General features: G+C 43.6%; 1 long non-coding RNA gene and 1 pseudogene across 1 annotated transcript; both read right to left on the bottom strand.

The window, feature by feature from the left end:
• LOC117130976 overlaps window positions 1-26,244 on the bottom strand; it is a 52,081-nt pseudogene that overhangs the window by 14,517 nt on the left and 11,320 nt on the right.
• LOC117130977 lies at window positions 19,223-22,037 on the bottom strand. Its single transcript, XR_004454227.1, has 2 exons — window positions 21,847-22,037; window positions 19,223-20,566 (listed from the first exon to the last, which is right to left on the bottom strand). It is a non-coding gene; the product is annotated as an uncharacterized LOC117130977 (long non-coding RNA).

Below are 26,244 nucleotides of genomic sequence, written 5' to 3'. Positions count from 1 at the left end.
GAGATCACATGATCAGGAGAGTGTATAGACTAGCCCTTAGGCGAGAGATCAATGAGTCCTAACCTGATGTGTATGGACTCCATTGTCTTTTGCCTTGCTGCCTTTGTGAACACATCTGCTAACTGATCCTCACTCCGAGTATAACAAGGTAGAATCACCCCAAGAATCATCATCTGCCTCACCTTGTGACAATCAACCTCAATGTGCTTTGTTCTCTCATGGAACACAGAATTAGATGCAATGTGGATAGCTGCTTGATTATCACAATGCATTGTCATTGGCGTTGCTTGAATAATCTCCAGATGCTTCAAGATCCCTTTTATCCACACTAGCTCATTTGTAAGCTTCAGCATTGCTCTATACTCGGCCTCAGCACTGGAACAAGACACCACCTTCTGCTTCTTACTCTTCCAAGTGACCAAGTTACCACCAATGAATGTACAATAGCCTGTGGTTGATCTTCTGTCTGCTCGGTCTCCAGCCCAATCTGCATCACAGTAGCCTACAACCTCAGTACTCTTGTTACATCCCATCCATACTCCAAGACCAGTAGTTCCATTCAGATACATCAAGATCCTTTCCACCATCCGCCAATGGTGCTCCTTAGGAACTTGCATGTGCTGACTGACTTGATTCACCGCAAAACACACATCAGGTCTAGTAATGGTAAGATAAATCAACTTCCCCACTAGCTTCCTATATAGCTTAGGATCATGGAACGGATTGCTATCCTCAATCTCCCCCTCACGTGGAACCTTGTAACCATCCTCCATTGGCATCTTGGCTGTCTTTCCTCCATAGGCATCTGCTCCCTTCAAGAGATCAATCACATACTTCCTTTGGGACATAAACAATCCTTCCTTTGATCTGCATATCTCAATCCCAAGAAAATACTTCATTTCCCCCAAGTCTTTAATCTCAAAGCTTGCCTTGAGATACTCCTTTGTAGCCTTGATGCCTTCCTTATCACTGCCTGTGATGATGATATCATCCACATACACAAGCAACACCACAATACCAGATGAGATGGTTAGGGTAAAGAGAGTGTGATCCAATTCTGACTTTCTGAACCCTCTCCCATTCAGTGTAGTACTCAACTTGTTGTACCACGCCCTTGGAGACTGCTTGAGACCATAGATAGCTTTCCTCAACCTCAACACATTACCCTTCTTTACTAGATGTTCAAGACCTGGTGGTGGATGCATGTATACTTCATCTTCCAACTCTCCTTGAAGGAATGCATTCTTCACATCCATTTGCCACAAATCCCACTCAAGATTCACAGCTAAAGATAATACAATCCTGATAGTATGAAGTTTAGCCACAGGAGCAAAGGTCTCAACATAGTCCTCACCATATGTCTGAGTAAATCCTCTTGCCACCAACCTAGACTTGCGCCTTTCTATTCTTCCATCAGGATGAAACTTGATTGTGAACACCCATTTACTAGTCACTGCCTTCTTCCCTTTAGGCAGCTCACTCTCATACCATGTTTCATTCTTAATCATGGCTCCGGACTCATCAGCAACTGAATCTCTCCACTCCTTTAAAGCCATAGCTTCTTCATATGTCCTTGGAATATAGCTCTCATCCAAGCTTACTGTGAAGGCTGTATGCTCGTCCGGAAACTCTGCAAAGGAACACATAGCTTGAAAAGGATGCTCCACAGCCTGGGCATTGTAGTACACTCTCGTGTTTACCCAGTTGGAAGCATCTCTCTTCACCCTTGTGCTCCTCCTTAGCTCCTGAACTTGTTCTTCTTGTGGCTCTTGCCCATCTTCACTTGATTGAGCACCACTCTCATTTGACCCATCTCCTTCACTAGACTGAGTACCACTCTCATCTGAGCCAGTAGACTCTCTTTGCCCATCTCCACTAGACTGAGCACCACTCTCTACTTCCTGTGTCACCTCTTGATTATGCTGGCCTGAATCTTCTTGATTTTGCACTTGCTCATGAGATTCAGTTCCATTCCCCCTCTCATGATCAAGAGGAGTTGTTCTTTCAGCTTCACTAGTCGGATTGGAAGACTCTCTTCTTCCAGATTCCTGATCCTGGGATAACCCTATCCCTAGCTTCTCCAACAGCACCCTCAGTGTTGTTGCTCTATCAGATGGAGCTTGAGACAAATCCTTCAGATTTTCCCACTCCTTTTCTTCATAATACCCTTTTGATTCAATAAACTTCACTTCTCTAGATACCATCACTCTCCTTGCTTCAGGATCATAGCACTTGTATCCCTTCTGAGTGATAGAGTATCCAATGAACATAGCCTTAGTACTCTTTGCCTCCAGCTTGTTTCTCTGTTCTCCTGGAGTCATGACATAGCATACACACCCAAATACCCGTAGGTGATCAATAAAAGGCTTGCTCTTATTCAGCACCTCGAATGGGGACAGATTCTTCAGTATCTTGGTTGGGACCCGGTTGATGAGATAGCAAGCAGTCTGTACAGCATCTCCCCAAAAACGTTTTGGGACATTTGCATGAAACATCATTGACCTAGCAACCTCCATCAAGTGCCTATTCTTCCTCTCAGCTACACCATTCTGCTGTGGTGTGTAGGGACAACTGGTCTGATGCACAATCCCATGCTTGGCTAGATGACTCTTGAAGGCATTGCTGATGTATTCACCTCCGTTGTCTGATCTCAGTACCTTCACAGTAGCATTGTATTGATTAGATACATATGCTTGGAAGTTCATAAACGCTTCTAGCACCTTATCTTTAGATGGAAGCAATGTGAGCCATGTATACTTAGACTTCTCATCAATGAATGTCACAAAGTATTTATGGCTGTCTCTAGACATGCATGGAGCGGTCCACACATCCGAGTGAACTAGATCAAAGCAATGCTCATAAGTGAGATTTTAGAGATTAGAATAGGTATTGAGAGATTAAGAGAGATTTGGTAAGAGATTAAGAGAAGTTTAGAAGAGATTGTGAAAGAAATGGAGAGATTAAGTATGATCCATGATGAACAAGAGAGAGACTAGAGAGAGAGTAACATAATCGCTTAATCTTATTAATGAGAGAGTGTTTACAATATATAGGAGTGTGCAACTAGGGTTTAAGAAGAGACTAAGCATGTGAGGTCAAAGCTAAGGGAGCCTTTAATTTGAACCGGACCAATGAGCCTCTCCACACGCTTGGTCACTATGCTAAAAGTGAACCTTATCCTTCCAGCCTGTGCCAGCCTGTAGAGAGACGCTCCTCCTCTTTCCATCAACGGTCATAAGCCTTCTTTGGTCAAGGTAAAACATGATCTGGTCGGGTAACTTCTTCACGCGGTAACACTCTTCACCGCATGGTCGATACCGTCTGTACGGCCGTACGGCCATGGTACGGACCTGTACGGACCGGTACTGACGGTTCTCCCTAAGGCCAATCCTTCTCCTCTACTCAACATCACAACCTCTTCAACCCTGAACAACTCTCCTCATATTCCTCAGCTCATCTCAACACTCCCCCTCAAGCTTGACCATGTGGAACAAGTCAAGCTTGGAAGGATCATGAGCTCCCCCTCATTAAAAACCTCATCAAAGAAAACCCATTGGGACAAAACTCTGATGAGGGAAAAAGAGTAAGGACCTCATGATCAGGAGAGTGTATAGATCAGCCCTTAGGCGAAAGATCAAGGAGTCCCAACCTTATGTGAATTGACTCCATTGTCTTTTGCCTAGCCGCCTTAGTGAATACATCTGCCAACTGATCCTCACTCCTTGTGTAGCACGGCAGTATCACTCCCAAGACTATCATCTGCCTCACTTTGTGACAGTCCACTTCAATATGCTTGGTTCTCTCATGGAACACCGAGTTTGTGGCTATGTGAATGGCTGCTTGATTGTCACAATGCATGGTCATTGGTGTTGCTTGCTCAATCTCCAAGTGCTTCAGTATTCCTTTAATCCATACCAACTCATTTGTGAGCTTTAGCATTGCTCTATACTCAGCCTCGGCACTTGAGCATGACACCACCTTCTGCTTCTTACTCTTCCAAGTAACCATGTTTCCACCAATGAATGTGCAATAGCCGGTTGTAGATCTTCTATCTGTTCTATCTCCAGCCCAATCTGCATCACAATATCCCACTGCTTCAGTGCTCCCATTGCAGCCCATCCATATACCAAGCCCTTGAGTTCCATTCAGATACATGAGAACTCTTTCTACCATGCGCCAGTGATGCTCTCTTGGAGCTTGCATATGCTGACTCACTTGGTTCACAGCAAAACAGATGTCTGGCCTAGTGATGGTTAGATAGATCAGCTTTCCCACAAGCTTCCTGTATAGCTTTGGATCATGAAATACCTTACTATCTTCTAGCTCCCCCTCACGTGGAGCTTTATACCCATCCTCCATGGGCATCTTGGCTGTCTTTCCTCCATACGCACCAGCTTCCTTCAACAGATCCAAGATATACTTCCTTTGTGAGATGAACAACCCTTCTTCTGATCTGCACAGCTCAATTCCAAGGAAGTACTTCATTTCTCCCAAGTCTTTGATGTCAAACACAGATTTCAGAAACTCCTTGGTCTCCTTGATTCCCACCTTATCACTGCCTGTGATAACTATGTCATCCACATATACAAGAAGCACAACAATGCCTGCAGGTGTAGTAAGGGTGAAGAGAGTGTGATCAAGCTCTGATTTCCTGAAGCCTCTTCCATTTAGAGTTGTGCTCAGCTTGTGATACCATGCCCTTGGTGATTGCTTTAACCCATAGATGGCCTTCTTCAATCTAAGCACATTCCCTGGTTTCACCATCCCTTCTAGGCCCGGAGGTGGTAGCATGTAAACTTCATCTTCTAACTCTCCTTGGAGAAATGCATTCTTCACATCCATTTGCCAAAGATCCCACCCAAGGTTAGTAGCCACTGATAGGACAATTCAAATGGTGTGTAGCTTTGCAACTGGAGCAAATGTATCAATGTAGTCTTCTCCATATGTCTGAGTGAACCCTCTTGCTACCAGTCTAGTCTTCTTCCTCTCAATCGACCCATCAGCCTTGTACTTGACTGTAAAGATCCATCTACTAGACACAGCCTTCTTCCCTTTTGGTAGTTCACTCTCATACCATGTATCATTCTTTATCATAGCTCCTGCCTCAGCTCCTACTGATTCCTTCCATTCTTCATCTTCCATTGCCTCTTCATAGCTTCTTGGAATGTGATTCTCATCTAAGTTTACCATAAATGCACAATGTGCTTCTGGATATTGAGCAAAGGAACACACGGCCTGAGTAGGATGCTTCACAGCTTGGGCATTGTAGTACACTCTCGTGTTTACCCAACTGGAAGGATCCCTTCTCAGCCTTGTACTCCTTCTCAACACTGGCCCTTCTTGCGCCATCTCTTGTTCTTCTTCTACTTGTGGAGTCACTGCTTCAGTCTGTTCTTCAGCTTCAGCTCTAGACTCTCCTTGTCTCTGATCTTCTTCATTCTGTCTTTCATTCAGTTCTTCCCTTGCTGATCCTTCTCCACTTTGGACAGGAGAATCAGTTCCTCTGTTTCCTAGCTCACCAGCCTCTTCTAAGCCTTGGTCCTCTAGTTCAGAAACTGATTCACTTCCCCCCTCATGTGCAAAGTGGGATGGTTCTTCTGCTGCAGCTGGAGTAGGTTCTGGACGCCTACTCTGATCCTGGGACACTCCAATTCCGAGCCCCTCTAGAATGTTTCTCAAGCAAGCAGCTCGTTCTGATGGCTGGGATAGATCCTCCAAGTCTTCCCATGTCTGCTCATCATAGTATCCTTTGTCTTCCATGAATCTGACATCCCTTGACACTAGGACTCTCCTAGCTGTAGGATCATAGCATTTGTATCCCTTCTGTGAAGTAGAATACCCAATCATCATAGCCTTGGTGCTCTTTGCTTCTAGTTTGTTTCTCTGCTCGCCTGGTACAAGAACATAACACACACATCCAAAGGTCCTCAGGTGATCCAAGACTGGCCTGCTCTTGTTAAGTACCTCAAATGGAGATTGATCTGCTAAGATCCTGGTTGGTATCCTGTTGATCAGATAGCACGCAGTCATCACAGCATCACTCCAATACCTCTTGGGAACCCCTTTGTGGAACATCATAGACCGGGACACCTCCATGAGATGTCTGTTCTTCCTTTCAGCAACTCCATTCTGCTGTGGAGTGTATGGGCAGCTAGTCTGGTGAAGAATCCCATGTTGAGCAAGGTGATCACGAAATGCATGCCCAGTATACTCTCCACCATTATCAGACCTGAAAATCTTAATCTTGGCATGATATTGGTTAGTCACATAGGCTTGAAAATTTTTAAATGCATCAAGGACCCTATCTTTAGTTTTAATCAATGTTAACCAGGTGTATTTGGATTTTTCATCAATGAATGTGACATAATACTTGTAATCATCCCTAGATAAGCAAGGTGCAGTCCAAACATCAGAGTGAATTAAATCAAAGCAGTTTGCATAAAGAGTAGATGATCTTTGAAAAACAGTCTTACAGTGTTTACCCAAAATACAAGCCTCACAATCATTATTTTTAAACATGACACCTGGTAACATAATGCTTAAAGCCCTAACATGTGGATGTCCTAGCCTAGCATGCCACAGAGCATCAGTACTTAAGGAAGAAACAGAACTAAACGAGAAACAAGAACTAGAAATAGGTGCAAGGTCTTCAATCATGTAAAGATCCCCCTTGGTTGCTCCTTGCCCAATCAACTTACTGCTCTTAATATCCTGAAACTTAACATCATTAGGACTGAAAATAACATTGCATTGAAGATCAGTAGTGCATTTCTTAACTGATAAAAGATTAGAGGTGAACTCAGGCATGTAAAAAGCTTTTGAATCCTTATTAAACAAGTTCAGTTTACCAATGCCTCTAATGGGAATTCTATCTCCATTTGCAATCATAACATGACCAAGTGCAGGTTCTATGTCTTTTATCAGATTGTTATCACTAATCATGTGATGAGATGCACCAGAATCAATTATCAATGGTTTATGCAAGCTCCTAGCAGTATTGATTCTAGATGTTTCATTTTCAGCTTTCAGGCTCTTAACTACTCCTAACAATCTATCAGTTATGCTAGTATGAGCAGTGGCAGTACATGAGGTCTTAAAAATGTCTAACAGCTTATCAGAGATACTAGGTAATGTATGAGCAGAGTATGAGTATCCAAGAGTGTTGCCTAGCATTTTACCAGACTCCTTGAGGGCTCGGATGAATGCCTCAAAGTCAGCCTTGGTGATCACCTCCTGAGAAGTTAGAGCCCTGCCTTCACTTTCACCCGCCTTGACATTTGGACTAGCCCCTGATGAGCCAGCACCACTTGCTTCAGCAGAAAGGTGAGCCTTAGCTTCTCTATCCTTGTTGAACTTGCTCGGCCTGAGGTGTGGATGTAGGATCCAGCACTGACTCTTCTTATGCCCCTGCCGCTTGCAATGCTCACAGCTTCCCTCATACTTCTCATACTTCCTTCCATCTCCACGGTACGCTGCCTTGTTTGCTTGCGCCTCTTCCGCTTTATGAGCCGTGGACATTCCCTTCTTGCCTCCAAACAACCCAAGAGAGCCTTCCTCCTTCTGAAGTTGTGCGCATACCTCCTCCATGGATGGGAGAGTAGGTGATCTCAGGATATGTTTGATCACATCCTGGTAGCTTTCATCTAGAGTCATCAATAGCCCAAACACCTGATCTTGCTCTCTCCTCTCAATGAGCGATTCCTCATCAGTTGTGTTGGGTCTAAGACTCTCAAGTTCGGACCACAACGCTCCAAACTTCCCCATGTGCTTGGTGAGATCTTCTCCATCTTGCCTCAAGACGCTGATGGTTTGCTTCAGATCAAACACACGACTTATGTTGGACTTGTTTCCATACCTCTTATGGAGCATGTCCCAAAGACGCTTAGGAGTCTCAAAGTGCACGTAAGCTTCAAGTATGGGGAGCTCCAGAGAGGCATGGAGCACAAACAGCACCATCAAATCCTCTTGGACCCATCTCTTTGCTTCAGCTACCGCAAGAGTCTTCCTGTCGCCTTCTTCTTCATCTTCTTTGGCCACTGGCTCCGGACCATCATCTGTGATGTGGTTCCACAGCCCTAGCCTTCCAATGGTAGTCCTCACTAACTGGGACCACATCAAGTAGTTCGAGCCTCCCTTCAGTGCAACCGGAACTGTCACCAGTTTGCTAAAGTTGGTCGTCTCCATCTCCTCTTCTTTATCACACAAGAACAAACTCGCAAATGTAAAGAAAGGAACAAGGATCTCTCAATACCAAAGCCAACCTGGCTCTGATACCATGAGATTTATAGATTAGAATAGGTATTGAGAGATTAAGAGAGATTTGGTAAGAGATTAAGAGAAGTTTAGAAGAGATTGTGAAAGAAATGGAGAGATTAAGTATGATCCATGATGAACAAGAGAGAGACTAGAGAGAGAGTAACATAATCGCTTAATCTTATTAATGAGAGAGTGTTTACAATATATAGGAGTGTGCAACTAGGGTTTAAGAAGAGACTAAGCATGTGAGGTCAAAGCTAAGGGAGCCTTTAATTTGAACCGGACCAATGAGCCTCTCCACACGCTTGGTCACTATGCTAAAAGTGAACCTTATCCTTCCAGCCTGTGCCAGCCTCTAGAGACGCTCCTCCTCTTTCCATCAACGGTCATAAGCCTTCTTTGGTCAAGGTAAAACATGATCTGGTCGGGTAACTTCTTCACGCGGTAACACTCTTCACCGCATGGTCGATACCGTCTGTACGGCCGTACGGCCATGGTACGGACCTGTACGGACCGGTACGGACGGTTCTCCCTAAGGCCAATCCTTCTCCTCTACTCAACATCACAACCTCTTCAACCCTGAACAACTCTCCTCATATTCCTCAGCTCATCTCAACAATAAGTAGTCTTAGATGTTGGGAAAACAGTCCTACAATGCTTTCCTAATATGCATGCTTCACAATCCAAGTGATTGAATGACATATTAGGGATTATCAATTCAATGGCACGAGCATGAGGATGTCCTAATCTAGCATGCCAAGTAATACTATCAATCTTCTCAGCAGTACTACTCAAGCAAATAGAATCAAAGGGATTAGAGGTCTTAGCCAAGTCGAGGTGGTATAGCTGATTCTTGCTGTCTCCTCTGCCAATGACTCTCCCAGTCTTCAAATCTTGAAACTCAACTTCATCAGGTCTGAATACTACTTGACAATCAAGATCAACGGTAGCTTTCTTCACAGATAATAGATTTGAAGTGAACTGAGGCATGTAGAAGGCAGCCGTGTCCTTCTCAAACAGTTTGAGCTTTCCCACTCCTTCTATTGGGATCATAGCACCATTAGCTATCCTAACACTCCCTGTTGCAGCCTTGATCTCACTTATAAGCCTCCTATCACTGATCATATGATGACTTGCTCCAGAATCAATCACCATGGGTTTAGAAGCTCCGGATTGTATAGCATGCTTCTTGCTTGCTGCTAAGGCTTGTACATGTTCCATGAACACTCTCCATTCCTTCCTGGTGATGCGATCATCAGCTCCACTCCCTTTCTCCTGCTCTCTTAACACCCCACTGTCTTCTACTGATCCCCCCATGTAGGCTGAGTAAGAACACTCTCCCACAACTCTCTTCCTACCCTTTCCTATGTTGATATAAGCTTTGGATAGCATTCTGCACCTCCTCCTCTTCCGGAAGCCCTCACTCCTACTCCCGGTTAGCCTCCATGAGCCCTCACTCCTACTCATGGTTAGCTTCTGGAAGCTCTCACTCCTACTCCCAGTTGGCTTCCATGAGCTCTCACTCCTACTCATGGTTAGCCTCTCATCATCTCTCATTATCTCATACGCCCTTCTTATAAGCACACAGATCTCTTCCATTTCCGGAAGCTGTTCCCCTCTTAGAACCATCTCCACCAGCCACCCATATGATGACTCCATGCTCGCCAAGAGCTTCAAGACCATCTCTTGCTCTGGTGTAGCATCCCCATCCACATGGGATCTCAACCCTTGTAGTTCAACCCACAAGTGTTGTAGCTTCCTCACATGGTTATTGAACTCTTCTCTTCCTTGCTTAGCTTCACTGATCACCTTCTTGACTTCATACACTCTCCTAAGATTGATCTTGTTCTCATAAACATCTTCAATCTTCTCAAGCAGTATACTTTCTTCAAGACTAAAGCAATCTCCACTTGTTTCTCTTGCTGTCTGATCTTTCTCAGCAGCTTTACCCTTCAAAGACTCTTCCTTCTCATGGTTTCTCCAAACTCCACACCTTTTCAGAGTTGTTTTCATCTGTGAGAACCACACCCACTCATTCCCTCTCTCTTTCTTCTCTTCACGCCTTGTTGTACCAGATTGAAGCAGCTCCATTTCCTTTAGCCTAAAGCAAGAACCTTTAGCCTAGATCTTCCCCCAAATGCTTCTAATCTCACACGCCAAGCTTAACCACAAGCTAGACCCCTCTTCTGACCTTGTCAACCACCTAAAGGGACTCCCTTGAGGCTGACTCTCCAAAAGAAACACCAACAGACACAAACTTGACTTTTAAAGGATCTAGCTCTTGAAAACTCTCAAGAACTCTCAAGAACACTCAAGAACACTCAAGAACATTTAGAAAACGAAATCAATCTCTCCTTTTAAAGTAACCTGGCTCTGATACCATATTAGATTTTATGATTTAAAGAGTGATTAAGTTTAATCTGAGAATTAAAGAGATTGGAGATTAAGAACAAGAGAGAGACTAGAGAGAGAGACTCAAAACTCCATTAGATTGATTAATGAGAGAGTTTACAACACATATAGATTAGAGATACATGATTTCGTCCAGGTTCAGTCTAGCTAGGATAAGAGGCATGTGTAGTCAAAGATGCTTGATTCAAACTGGCCAATAAGGTTCCTCACATGCTTGGGTATCTTGCTTTAGCTTTCCAGCTGGTGCCAGCCTGTCTAAAGCTCTCTAGCCTTGACCAGACCTTATCCAAACTCCTCCTTGCTTATCCAGACTCCTCCTGGCGTGTTTCACTCTCCAAATGGATGCAAGGTAACTTCCCAAGTCTTTTAACTCAGTTACCACAGTAACAATAAAGTTACTGTGGTAAATCTCCAAAGTTACTGCCTGCTCCAAATCTCTTCCTCTCTCAATATATCAACTCTTTATTCTCTCATCTCAACACCGTTTAGTGTCTAAGAGAGAACCATAGTGTCTAAGAGATTAGAAAGACTCAAACTGCATAATCTTATTAATGAGTGAGGTTACATATTTATATGGAAAGCATAAGGGTTTACAAGAGGCGAAATGGGCACTATTGAAGCATGTAGAGTCAAGGTTGCTTTCCGGATGATTGGATGATAAGGCTCACACGCTTTGCCTCTTTACAGCCTGTTCCAGCCTGGCATGCTCTTCCCTTATCCACTCAACGGTCTGATCCTTTCTCCTTAAGCCCCCAAGGTAACAATTCCTTGTTACCGTTTCACTTGGTCGAGTTGGGTAAGTTTTGGTCGAGACCTTTGGTACGGACGGTACGGCCATGTACGGCCTTGTACGGCCGTCCGTACCATTCATACCAAAACTCCCCAAAGCTTCTCCATCTTTTTTCCTCTTCAACTCCTCTTCTCTCCATACCAATATAATCAACTCAACTCAACACTCCCCCTCATGCTTAGCTTTGTGAAAGCCTAAGCTTGGAAAGCTACAAGATCTTCCTCATTAAAAACCTCACCAAAGAAAACCCAATGGGATAAAACTTTGATGAGGGAAAAAGAGTAAAGACCTTGCAGCTAAGGGGATTAGCTCCTTCTCTTCCCAAGATCTATGAGTCCCAATCTGATGTGAATGGACTCCATAGTCTTTTGCCTTGCAGCCTTGGTGAACACATCCGCTAGCTGATCTTCACTCCTTGTATAGCATGGCAAGATCACCCCTAGCACAATCATCTGTCTCACCTTGTGGCAATCAACTTCAATGTGCTTGGTCCTCTCATGAAACACCGAGTTGGATGCAATGTGGATAGCTGCTTGGTTGTCACAATGTATGGTCATTGGCGTGGCTTGATCAATCTCCAAATGCTTCAAGATGCCTTTGATCCATACTAACTCGTTGGTGAGCTTCAGCATAGCTCTATACTCAGCTTCGGCACTTGAGCAAGACACCACCTTCTGCTTCTTACTCTTCCAAGTCACCAAGTTGCCTCCAATGAATGTGCAATAGCCTGTGGTTGATCTCCTGTCTGCTCTATCACCAGCCCAATCCGCATCACAGTATCCCACCACTTCAGTGCTTCCATTGCAGCCCATCCATACTCCTTGATCAGGTGAGCCGTTGAGATACATCAAGATCCTTTCTACCATGCGCCAGTGATGCTCCTTAGGTACTTGCATGTGTTGACTCACCTGATTCACAGCAAAGCAAATGTCAGGTCTAGTTATGGTAAGATAAATCAATTTGCCAACTAGTTTTCTATAGAGTTTAGGATCCTGATAAGGTTTGCTGTCTTCAATCTCCCCCCTCGTGGGACTTTGTAGCCATCCTCCATAGGCATCCTTGCTGTCTTGCCTCCATAAGCACCTGCACCTTTCAAAAGATCAAGTGTATACTTCCTTTGGGACATGAACAAACCTTCCTTGGATCTACATATCTCAATTCCAAGAAAGTATTTCATTTCTCCCAAGTCTTTAATCTCAAACATGGATTTAAGAAACTCCTTGGTTGCTATGATACCTTCCTTATCACTCCCTGTGATAATGATATCATCAACATACACAAGGAGTGCAATCATACCTGAGGGAGTCGTGAGTGTGAAGAGGGTGTGATCTAGTTCAGACTTCTTGAAGCCTCGGCCATTCAGAGTAGTGCTCAACTTGTTGTACCAAGCTCTTGGTGATTGCTTCAGCCCATAGATAGCTTTCTTCAGCCTCAACACATTCCCTCTCTTCACTAAGTGTTCAAGGCCTGGAGGTGGATGCATATACACTTCATCCTCAAGTTCACCTTGTAGAAACGCATTCTTGACATCCATTTGCCATAACCCCCATCCAAGATTCACAGCCATATGATTTTAGAGAATATGAAAGGTATTGAGAAGTCTAAGAGAGATTCAAGAGAGATTAGAGTGTTTAAGAGTAAGTGTATGAGATTATCATGATGAACTAGAGAGAGAGACTCATAAACTCGTGTTCCTTTCATTAATCACCAAGAGTTACAATATATAGCTAAGGAAAGACTAGGGTTTCAGCTTAAGAGATAAGGTAAAGCATGTGTAGTCAAAGCTAAAGGGAGCGGATGGTTTGAACTAGCCAATGGAATGCTTCACACACTTTCAGCATATTCCAAGATGCTGATCACTTTACAGCTATGCCAGCCTGTCTTCTCCGCGTCTCCTTTCTTCCTTTTAACGGTCACAAGGCTTCTTAACACTCAAGGTAACTCTCCAAAGTAACTTGGGTAAGGATGGTAAGTTTTGGTTGATGATGAAGTCGACCCGGGAAGGTACGGCTTGTACGGCCAGTACGGTCAGTACGGATTGTACGGACTGGTCGACTTCATACCTCATCCTTTCCTTAACACATCCTTCTCCTAATGCTTCCTTATACCCCAATCACTTCCCTTGCTTATACTCAACTCATTTCAACACTCCCCCTCAAGCTTGAATTCTAGAATCCATTCAAGCTTGGAACAGCCATGAGATCTTCCTCATTAAAAACCTCACCAAGGAAAACCCATTGGGACAAAACCTTGATGAGGGAAAAAGAGTAAAGACCTCATGGCAAAGGGGATCAGCTCCTTGGTGAAAGATCTATGAGCCCCAATCTGATGTGAATGGACTCCATAGTCTTTTGTCTTGCAGCCTTGGTGAACACATCCGCAAGTTGATCCTCACTCCTTGTATAGCATGGCAAGATTACTCCCAAGCCAATCATCTGCCTCACCTTGTGACAATCAACTTCAATGTGCTTGGTTCTCTCATGGAAGACTGAGTTGGTTGCAATGTGTATAGCCGCTTGATTATCACAATGCATAGTCATTGGAGTTGCTTGCTCTACCTCCACATGCTTCAAGATCCCTTTGATCCATACCAACTCATTGGTAAGCTTCAGCATTGCTCTATACTCAGCTTCAGCACTTGAACAAGACACCACCTTCTGCTTCTTGCTCTTCCAAGTCACCAAGTTGCCTCCAATGAATGTACAGTAGCCGGTAGTTGATCTTCTGTCTGCTCTATCTCCAGCCCAATCCGCATCACAATATCCCACTACTTCAGTACTCTTGTTGCATCCCATCCAAACTCCAAGGCTTGATGTCCCGTTCAGATACAAGAGCAGTCTCTCCACCATGCGCCAGTGATGATCCTTTGGGACTTGCATATGCTGGCTCACTTGGTTCACAGCAAAGCAAATGTCTGGTCGTGTGATGGTGAGGTAGATGAGCTTCCCTACTAGCTTCCTGTATAGCTTTGGATCATGAAAGACCTTGCTATCTTCAATCTCCCCCTCACGTGGAATCTTGTATCCATCTTCAAGAGGCATCTTTGCTGTCTTATCTCCTTGTATACCTGCATCTTTCAAAAGATCAAGTGTATACTTCCTTTGGGAAATGAACAATCCTTCCTTAGATCTACACAACTCAATTCCAAGGAAGTATTTCATTTCTCCTAAGTCTTTGATTTCAAACACAGATTTCAAAAACTCCTTGGTGGCTTTTATACCAGCCTTATCACTACCTGTTATGATAATGTCATCCACATATACAAGTAGACAGATGATACCTGAGGGTGTAGTGAGAGTGAAGAGAGTGTGATCCAATTCAGACTTCTTGAACCCACGCCCATTTAAGGTAGTGCTCAGCTTGTTATACCATGCTCTAGGAGATTGCTTCAACCCATAGATAGCCTTCTTGAGTCTCAATACATTTCCAGGTTTCACAAGGTGCTCTAGACCCGGTGGAGGATGCATATACACTTCATCCTCTAGCTCTCCTTGAAGAAAGGCATTCTTCACATCCATCTGCCAAAGCTCCCACTCAAGATTCACAGCAAGAGATAGTACAATTCTTATGGTATGGAGTTTGGCAACAGGAGCAAAGGTATCAATGTAGTCTTCCCCATATGTCTGAGTGTATCCTCTAGCCACCAATCTTGTCTTCTTCCTCTCAATAGTTCCATCAGGTAGATACTTGATAGTGAATATCCACTTGCTTGTTACTGCCTTTTCCCTCTTGGCAGCTCACTTTCAAACCAAGTGTCATTCTTTATCATAGCATTTGCTTCATCACCCACTGATTCTTTCCAATCTTCATGTAACATTGCTTCTTCATATGATCTTGGTACACTGCTCTCATCTAAGCTTGTAATGAATGCACAATGTTCCTTTGGGTAACTCGCAAATGAGCACACAGCCTGAGAGGGATGCTTCACAGCTTGAGCATTGTAGTACACTCTCGTGTTTACCCAGTTGGAAGCATCTCTCTTCAGCCGTGTGCTTCTCCTTAATGGGGCTTGTTCCACTTCCACCACCGTAGGCTGGACCACCGTAGGCTGAACTGCTTCTCTTCTACTTCATTTGGTTCCACATGATCTTCTTGTATGGATTCTTCCTCTCTTTGTATCACACCTTGACCATGACTATCTGAGTCTTGATCCTCATGATCTTCAGGCTCAGCCTCATTTCCCCCCTCATGATCATGGTGTGATGGTTCTTCAGCTTCATTCTCCTTTGATGGTTGCTGATCCTGGGACATGTTGATTCCAAGTCCTTCCAGTACACGCCTAAGACTTGTAGCTCGATCAGATGGTTGAGACAAATCTTCAAGATCTCCCACTTTCTATCTCCATAAAAGCTCTTATCCTCCAAGAACTTCACATCTCTAGACACAAGAACTCTCCTGGCTTCTGAATCATAGCATTTGTATCCCTTTTGTGATGTTGAGTAACCAATGAACATGGCTCTTGTGCTCTTTGCTTCTAGCTTATTCCTTAGCTCCCCGGGTACAAGTACAAAGCACACGCATCCAAAGACTCTTAAGTGATCCAGCACAGGCTTGCTTCTGTTTAGAACTTCATAAGGAGCTTGATCTTCCAGGATCTTGGTTGGTATCCTATTGATTAGATAACAAGCCGAGATCACAGCATCACTCCAGAATCTCTTAGGCACACTCGTATGAAACATCATAGACCTTGCCACCTCCATTAGGTGTCTATTCTTTCTCTCAGCTACCCGTTCTGTTGAGGAGTGTATGGACAACTTGTCTGATGTAGAATCCCATGTTGAGCTAGGTGACTCTGAATGCATTGCCAGTATATTCTCCACCATTATCAGACCTGAAAATCTTAATCTTGGCATTATACTGGTTAGATACATAAGATTGGAAGTTTTTAAATGCATCAAGAACCCTATCCTTTGTTTTAATGAGTGTTATCCAGGTGTATTTAGATTTCTCATCTATAAATGTGACAAAGTACTTGTAATTATCTCTAGATAAGCAGGGAGCAGTCCATACATCAGAGTGAACAAGATCAAAACACTTATCATAGATAGTAGTAGATCTTTTAAAAACAGTCTTACAATGTTTTCCCAAAATACAAGCCTCACAATCATTATTTTAAACATGACACCTGGAAACATTAAGCTTAAGGCTCTAACATGTGGATGTCCTAGCCTAGAATGCCATAATGCACCTTTACTTAAAACAGAACTCAGCAAACAACTAGAAATGGGGTTAATGTCTTCAAGTACATAAAGATCCCCCTTGGTTACTCCTTGTCCGATCAACTTATTGCTCTCAATATCCTGAAATGTCACATTGTTAGGACTAAAGATAACATTGCATTGTAGATCATTGGTACATCTTTTAACAGATAAGAGATTAGAAGTAAAATCAGGCATGTAAAATGCTTTAGAGTTCTTATCAAATAGCTTTAAGTCTCCTACACCTTTAATGGGAATTCTATCTCCATTTGCAATCATTACATGTCCATGAGCAGGTTCTATGTTTTTGATCAAGCTATCATCACTAATCATATGATGAGATGCACCAGAGTCAACAATCAATGGTTTTATGCCTCTAGCAAGATGAGTTCTAGGTGATTCATTTCTCAGTTTTAATTTCTCAATGATATCTATCAACCTATTCTCATTCCTAGGCATATATGAGCAGTATAAGAGTAACCAAGAGTGTTTCCGAATGTACCAGACTCCTTAAGAGCTTTGATGAGGGCATCAATGTCAGATTTGCGGATCACTTCATGCTCCAAACTCTTTGCGACCGTGTAGTGAGTTGCCATTGCCTTGCCTGCGCTTTCACCCACTTGTGCACTTGAGCCTGCTCCTGATGGACCGGCTTCACTTGCTTCAGTAGACAGGTTAGCTCTGGCTTCTCGATCCTTGTTGAACTTGGCCGGCTTGAGATGGGGATGAAGGATCCAGCACTGGCTCCTCTTGTGTCCCGGCTTCTTGCAGTGATCACAGTTGCCTCCAAACCTCCTCTCATCAGTCTTGTATGCTGCACGGTTAGCTTGCACTCCTTCCTCAGCCTTGTTGGCTAGAGCTAAGTCTCCCTTGCTTCCGAAGAGACCAAGAGACCCTTCCTCCTTCTGAAGCTGCGCACACACTTCCTCCATGGTTGGAAGACTTGGCATCCTCAACATGTGTTTGATCACATCATTGAACGGAGGATCCAACGTCAACAGCAACCCAAACACCTGATCCTGCTCCCTCCTCTCCATGAGTAGCTCTTGATCAGCCGTGCTCGGCCTCAATGATTCAAGCTCAGACCACAAGGATCTATACTTGCCCAAATGCTTGGTGAACTCCTCTCCATCTTGTACCAGTGTGTTGATAGCTTTCTTGATCTCATACACACGGTTCAGATTGGTAACGTTCCCAAAAGTCTTTTGGAGTACCTCCCACAGGTGTTTTGGAGTCTCACAGTAGCTGTAGGCTTCCAAGAGATGTTCTTCAAGTGATCCTTGCAGCACAGATAGCACCATCAAGTCATCTTGAATCCACTTCTTTCCATCAGCAACCGCGAGCTCTCTTCCACCTTCTTCCTCACTGGCCACTGGTGCTGGAGCTTCATCCGTGATGTGACCCCATAACCCTAGCCTCCCAATGGCTGTCTTCACAAGCCTAGACCACAACAGGTAGTTTCCCCCACCCTTGAGTGAAATCGGAACCGTAATAACCTTGTTTCCTCCCATCTTGATTTGCTTGAACTTGGTTTAGAATCTAACAAGAAAGAACTTTTATCTGAAGCTGAAGAACACAAGATCTCAATACCACAGCCAACCTGGCTCTGATACCATATGATTTTAGAGAATATGAAAGGTATTGAGAAGTCTAAGAGAGATTCAAGAGAGATTAGAGTGTTTAAGAGTAAGTGTATGAGATTATCATGATGAACTAGAGAGAGAGACTCATAAACTCGTGTTCCTTTCATTAATCACCAAGAGTTACAATATATAGCTAAGGAAAGACTAGGGTTTCAGCTTAAGAGATAAGGTAAAGCATGTGTAGTCAAAGCTAAAGGGAGCGGATGGTTTGAACTAGCCAATGGAATGCTTCACACACTTTCAGCATATTCCAAGATGCTGATCACTTTACAGCTATGCCAGCCTGTCTTTGTTGAACTGAAGAGAAGATAGAGCTTGTACAATAATAGGGCAAGCTCTAGAAGATGTCCAGAAGAGTTCAATCAAGCTTCAGAGGTGTTCTGAAGTAGTTATCTTATGAAGTTAAGAATAGGAAAGACTTAGACTGATCATGTGAAGGCTGTGAAGGAGTTAGAGAGAAGATGGAAGTGTGGTGCAAAGATAGGGCGTTCAGTACGGCCTTGTACGGTCTAGGGTGAGCCATGAAGATGTCTAGTGCAACCAAGAAGGAAGATAGGGCAATGTACAAAGATAGGGCGAGTGGTACGGACAGGAGGTCCGTACCATCGACCGTACAGTCCACTCCTCACACCCATGTCATCCGGTTAACCCCAAATCTTGATGTGCAATGTGTGGGCGGTTCAATCTGATCTTAAGTGACCGTTTGGGATACTTGGAGGGAAAGGAAGATTCAAATGGATAAGGTGAGCTGTTGGTATGAGCTGGAAAGGTAAAGGTGCTTTACCTTTACAGCCTTGACTCATCTTATCCATCCAATTCAAATGAAGCAATCTGAGCCCTTTACCTTGAGTCAAATCGCCAGCTAGCTCCAGCAACATCAACACCAGTCTTCTCTCATCCTCACCATCCATTCTATCTTTTAATTATAGCCTTAGGATCTAGGTTTGTGATATGAGTTGTGTAAAGGCATATATAAGCCTCTTATGATCACTTTGTAAACCCTTAAGCTGAGAGAGTCTCTCTTCTTCATAAACTTGTTCTTGGTTCTTATTCTCTGGTTACTAAGTCTCTTAATCTTGTTACTAAGTCTCTCTAATCTCCCATACACGTTCCTAGTCTCTCAGTCTCTCCCATACTCTCTTTGATTCTCTTAAACTCATTTCTATTCTTCATACTTCATCATACAACAATCTCTCATCTGTTCTTACATCACTCAAGTACTGGTACTCTGAAAATCTCATATGGTATCAGAGCCAGGTTGCTCAGACTCCTGGTGAAGACTTCCGCAACAAACACAAGCTCCAGCTCACGCCAGTTCAGCTCAGTTCACTCAGCTCCCAATCGCCAGCCTTTGAAGAAGTTCCTTGACAGTCTTGCTCTTTCCAGCCTCAAGATGGAGTCCAAAAGAGCCATTGTCATCCCAGTCACTCTCAAAGGCCCAAACTACCTTCTCTGGTCACGTCTAGCCAAGACAGCCATAGGAGAAAAGGGTTTATGGAGCCACTGCATTTCAGATGCTCCAAACCGCTCCAAAGATGTCGCCACACAAGCTGAAGGTGAAGCAAGTTCCAAACCGGTCTCTGAAGACAGATGGCTACAAGAAGACCTCACTGTCCTCTCCATACTCTATAGCTCCTTGGATCCTTCCATTCTTGACGCCTACTCCTACTGTGAGAGTGCTAAAGAGCTTTGGAGTACACTTAAGAAGATCTATGGGAACCTGTCCAACCTCAGCCGAGTCTTTGAGATCAAGAAGGCTATCAACAACATGTCCCAAGAAGAAGAGGAGTTCACTACTCATCTAGGAAAGTTCAGAGCCCTTTGGTCTGAGCTAGAGATGCTTAGACCTCAATCAGTTGAGCCGGATGTGTTGAATGAAAGAAGGGAGCAAGATAAAGTATTCGGGCTGCTCCTAACTCTCAGTCCCGCCTTCAGCGATCTCACCAAACATCTACTGAGGTCTGAGAAGCTACCTACCCTTGAAGAAGTGTGTGCTCAAGTCCAAAAGGAGAAGGGCTCACACGGATTGTTTGGAGCAAAGGAACCACTTACCTTTGCTTCACACGCTGAAGGAAGCTCTCAGTCCATGAAGCCGGTGTACAAGAAGGGGGATAGAAGAGGCCTGAAGCGTGAGCATTGCAAGAGGGATGGGCACACCAAGGAGAGGTGTTGGATACTGAATCCAAGCCTCAAACCTGCCGAGGTCAAGTGAACCGTGCCCATGGAGGTTCAAGAGATCAGCTCGGATCTCTTGTTTGTAAGCAAACCTCCTAACCCTTAATAAGAGCTTGTGTCTTTATTTATTGTGCTGTGAGTGGTGTTTAGAGTCCCAGAATCTCATGTCTTGTTATTGCATTGTCTTGTGTGTTGTCATAGCTTGAATCATCATGAATGTGTTGTAGAATTGAGTAGAATGTCTCTACTGCTTGCAACTTGTTTTGAAAAGCTGTTTTGCATACATAAGCATGTCTATGTTTACTGATGCTAATGCCTATGTTTAATCCATCAATGAAAGTCTAGCATCAATTAGAAAATGCCTAAGCAGCTTGCATAATCTGAACTTGAAAATGACTTGTGCTTAGAGAGATTGCTTGCAAAGATAGAACTTGAAAATGACTTGTTTTAATCTGTTGCAATGCTTGTGAGATTGGGAATCAAACTTGATGATTAATCAAGGATTGATCCCAATACTCTTGTGTCTTATCCTTGCTGGAGTTTGAGTGGTGTTTCAGGTTCACAAGAAGTGTTCTTTACTCACCAACTATCCAAGACAAGAGGACGACCTGAACCATTGTGTGGAGCAATGGGAAGATACTTGTGTGTAGAAGCTGGTTTAAGAAGCGCAGGCCACGAGGTTGTTGAGCTCCTGGTTCAAGACATACAAGCGAAAGACCAACCATTGTGTGGAGCAATGGGAAGGTTCTTGTGTGTAGAAGCCGGTTTAAGAAGCGCAGGCCACAAGGTTGTTGAGCTCCTGGTTCAAGACACACAAGAAGAAGAAAGTCACCATCTAAGCCATGAGGAAGGCTGGTGATCTGAGGGTACTTGAAGCTGAAGGCAAAAAGGGTGGATCAGTGATTTAAGCGCAGCTGTTAGGGTGATGTGCTCCTGGTCTTGAAGTTCATTGAGGCTCATTTCAAGCTTGGATCTCCCCATTCTCGGTCTCAAGCTTGCGGTGGGGATTCAAATGACCAACCTGAAGTGCTAACGTTCAAGACCTGTTTCCTCCTTATCATTACAATAGAAGGATAAAATGAAGCCTGTTGCCAACATTCTGTGGGAAGTCCACAAGCCTGCTCCAAAGAGGGTAGAGAGGATGTTGTGACAATGGAGAGATGACTTGTGGTTCTGTCCATGGTGGTTTAGTCACCATAGCCTACACATCAGATGAGTGTAGAGAGGACAGTCGGCATGCAAAGAAAGAGCATCACCAGGAGGATGATGCAATTTAAACCAAGACCATTGCAAGCTAAACCAAGACCATTGCAAGCTGATCATGCCCTGGAGGTTCAAGAGATCAGCTCGGATCTCTTGTTTGTAAGCAAACCTCCTAACCCTTAGAAATTGTCTAAGTTGCTTGCATCATTGGTCTTGATTAATATGTCTCATGGATTGAACCTGTTGCATTCATATAGTTAATGCTTTAGGATTGTGCATTCATGTATTGATGCATTTAAAAATAAGCCTAAATTGTCAATGTATTGTTTGAAGCTTGCATTGTCATTTTAGAGATTGAAAACTACTTGTTCTTGCCTTGATTGATTAGCTTGTTTCAAGGTTTATATTCTGCTGTGGCATTGGTGATCAAACAGGATAAATTATCTTGGTTTGATCCCAATGGGATGATCTGATCTTGCATTGAGTTGTGGTGGTGTTAGGTACACAAGGAAAGTGATACATGTAACTCGCCAACAGCCAAGAATGTAGTGACAAAGGTCTTGTGCCATTGCATATCATCACTAGGACATGTTAGTCCATAATCGACAGGAAGTGTAGTGTGATTGATTATGCAATGAGAGATGGCCATTGCATAATACCATTGGACATATCCAGTCCAAAGACTACAGGGAGTGTAGCATGGGTCATTATGCAATGAGAAGTGTGTCTTGTGAGACTCTCTATGGTGATTCAAACACCCTAGTTCCTGGTTAAGGAAGAGAGTAAACTCACAAGAAGAAAGCTATCATGAAAGATGATCGTTATTAGACCATGGAGATGCATAGGATCATCACAAGCTTAGCTCCTTCTTGTCTCGGTTCTAAGCTTGAGGGGGAGTCTTAATGCATATGATCCATGGTCAGTAACAAGTCTTTTGCAAAAGCTTCTTCAAGGATCATCAACCGGACCAAGTCAGTGGCGTGTCTAGGCAAGAGGCTGTTCAGAGCAGCCTTGGAGAGTGAGGAAGAAAGCTCTCCATCAATGCGGCTTCAATGAGAGGTGATTGAGGAGAAGCTGATGAATCCATTCTGCCGTTCCAAGAAGTTGATGATGCCATGAAGATGGTGCATTGGCCGAGTTAGGAAACTCACAAAAACACAAGGGAAGTTCCCTTAGACTTTTTAAAACTCTTTTTTAATCTTTTTCATTCATCTTATTCATTTGCTTGTGCTTGAAAAGATACTTAAGATGATTATGATTGAATTGTGAGATTGTGTGCATCAAGTGTGATGCAGGATATTCATTTTCTATTGTGTGCATCAAGTGTGATGCAGGATATTCATTTTCTTGTTTTTGATAGGTACTGATGCACCTTTGGGATAATGTATCAGGTACCATTGCTTGAGCCTCACTAAAGATGTTCCTGGTCAGTTCCTAGCTTCTCTAAGATGGCTGAGAAGTCTGTTGAGAGGGGGAGATCCAAACCAGTTCTAGGAAGAGGGCAAGCCGTGTGTGAAGTGTTGATCACCCTCACTAGTGTTTTGAAGATGATCTGGTCGTGTCCTAGCTTCTCTAAGATGGCTGTGAAGTCAGTTGAGAGGGGGAGACTTCAAACCGGTTCCATGAAGAGGTGAAGCTGAAGTGTGAAGTGTGAAGTGTGCGCAAAGCTGTGAAGAGTTGCTGCACCTGTTAGGCCGTGATCCAGAGCTTCTTGTGTCCAACCACATTGGTTCTAAGGCACAAGAACTCACTGGCCAATCCCTAGGCTTTGGAGAGCTCCACTCTTTTTCCCTTGCAAGGTTTTGTCCCAATGGGTTTTCCTTGTAAGGTTTTTAATGAGGGAGACTCTTCAGAGTTCCAAGCTTGGCTCAGGATCTCCTAAAGTCAAGCTTGAGGGGGAGTGTTGAACTGAAGAGAAGATAGAGCTTGTACAATAATAGGGCAAGCTCTAGAAGATGTCCAGAAGAGTTCAATCAAGCTTCAGAGGTGTTCTGAAGTAGTTATCTTATGAAGTTAAGTCTAGGAAAGACTTAGACTGATCATGTGAAGGCTGTGAAGGAGTTAGAGAGAAGATGGAAGTGTGGTGCAAAGATAGGGCGTTCAGTACGGCCTTGTACGGTCTAGGGTGAGCCATGAAGATGTCTAGTGCAACCAAGAAGGAAGATAGGGCAATGTACAAAGATAGGGCGAGTGGTACGGACAGGAGGTCCGTACCATCGACCGTACAGTCCACTCCTCACACCCATGTCATCCGGTTAACCCCAAATCTTGATGTGCAATGTGTGGGCGGTTCAATCTGATCTTAAGTGACCGTTTGGGATACTTGGAGGGAAAGGAAGATTCAAATGGATAAGGTGAGCTGTTGGTATGAGCTGGAAAGGTAAAGGTGCTTTACCTTTACAGCCTTGACTCATCTTATCCATCCAATTCAAATGAAGCAATCTGAGCCCTTTACCTTGAGTCAAATCGCCAGCTAGCTCCAGCAACATCAAGACCAGTCTTCTCTCATCCTCACCATCCATTCTATCTTTTAATTATAGCCTTAGGATCTAGGTTTGTGATATGAGTTGTGTAAAGGCATATATAAGCCTCTTATGATCACTTTGTAAACCCTTAAGCTGAGAGAGTCTCTCTTCTTCATAAACTTGTTCTTGGTTCTTATTCTCTGGTTACTAAGTCTCTTAATCTTGTTACTAAGTCTCTCTAATCTCCCATACACGTTCCTAGTCTCTCAGTCTCTCCCATACTCTCTTTGATTCTCTTAAACTCATTTCTATTCTTCATACTTCATCATACAACAATCTCTCATCTGTTCTTACATCACTCAAGTACTGGTACTCTGAAAATCTCATAGTCTTCTCCGCGTCTCCTTTCTTCCTTTTAACGGTCACAAGGCTTCTTAACACTCAAGGTAACTCTCCAAAGTAACTTGGGTAAGGATGGTAAGTTTTGGTTGATGATGAAGTCGACCCGGGAAGGTACGGCTTGTACGGCCAGTACGGTCAGTACGGATTGTACGGACTGGTCGACTTCATACCTCATCCTTTCCTTAACACATCCTTCTCCTAATGCTTCCTTATACCCCAATCACTTCCCTTGCTTATACTCAACTCATTTCAACAAGCCAGGCTTAGTACAATCCGGATTGTGTGTAGTTTAGCTACTGGTGCAAAGGTTTCTATGTAATCTTCTCCATAAGTTTGAGTGAAACCTCTTGCAACTAGCCTTGACTTCTTCCTCTCAATCTTTCCATCCGCTTTGTACTTGATTGTGAATATCCATCTACTGGTCACAGCCTTCTTCCCTTTTGGTAACTCACTCTCGTACCATGTATCATTCTTGATCATAGCTCCTGCCTCAGCTCCAACTGATTCCTTCCATTCTTTATCCATGATTGCTTCTTCATAGCTTCTAGGGATGTAGTTCTCATCCAAGTTAACCATGAAGGCACAATGCTCTTCTGGATATTGAGCAAAGGAGCACACGGCTTGAGAAGGATGCTCCACAGCTTGGGCATTGTAGTACACTCTCGTGTTTACCCAGCTAGAAGGATCCTTCCTTATCCTTGTGCTCCTTCTTAGTGGCTGCACAACCGGTTCTTCTTCCTGTTGTTCTTCTACCACTTCATCTTGAGAAGGTGTTTGCCTCACACCATGATCATGACCATGACCATCAGAGCCTATGCTCTCTTCTCCTTCATTCTCTACGCCTCCTTCATCCTGATTAGCCTCTTGCATAGGTTCCTCATGCTCCTCTCCTCCCTCATGATCAAGGTGGGATGGTGAACTATCTTCAGGAGGTGTAGTTGCGTGATTCCTTGGATCCTGGGATGTACTGATTCCAAGACCTTCAAGGATGATCCGCAAGGTGGTGGCCTTGTCTGATGTTAAGTCCTTCAGGTCTTCTTGGTTCTTTTCTTCATAGTATCCTCTATCTTCCAAGAACTTCACATCTCTAGATACAAGTACTCTCCTTGCTATAGGATCATAGCATTTGTATCCTTTCTGTGTAGCTGAGTATCCTATGAACACAGCCTTAGTACTTCTTGCTTCTAGCTTGTTGATCATTTCTCCTGGTTTGAGCACAAAGCATAGGCATCCAAAGACTCGCAAGTAATCAAGTGCTGGTTTGTACCTGTTCAGGACTTCAAATGGAGCCTTCTCATTCAGAACCTTGGTTGGAGTTCTGTTGATCAAGTAACAAGCAGTGGCAACCGCATCACTCCAAAATCTCTTTGGAACATTACTCTGAAACATAAGAGACCTTGCCACTTCCATGAGGTGCCTATTCTTCCTCTCAGCCACTCCATTTTGCTGTGGAGTATACGGACAGCTTGTTTGATGTAGGATCCCATGCTGTGATAAGTGTTGCTTGAACGCATGACTTGTGTACTCTCCTCCATTATCTGATCTCAAAATTTTAATCTTAGCATGATAATGGTTAGTTACATAAGTTTGAAAGTTCCTAAATGCATCAAGTACCCTATCTTTGGTTTAAATTAAGGTTAACCAGATGTATTTGGATTTTTCATCAATGAATGTGACAAAGTACTTATAACTATCTCTAG

The sequence above is a fragment of the Brassica rapa genome, unplaced genomic scaffold (assembly GCF_000309985.2).
Source record: "Brassica rapa cultivar Chiifu-401-42 unplaced genomic scaffold, CAAS_Brap_v3.01 Scaffold0752, whole genome shotgun sequence".
NCBI lineage: Eukaryota > Viridiplantae > Streptophyta > Magnoliopsida > Brassicales > Brassicaceae > Brassica > Brassica rapa.
This window is presented reverse-complemented; position numbering and strand designations above follow the sequence as displayed.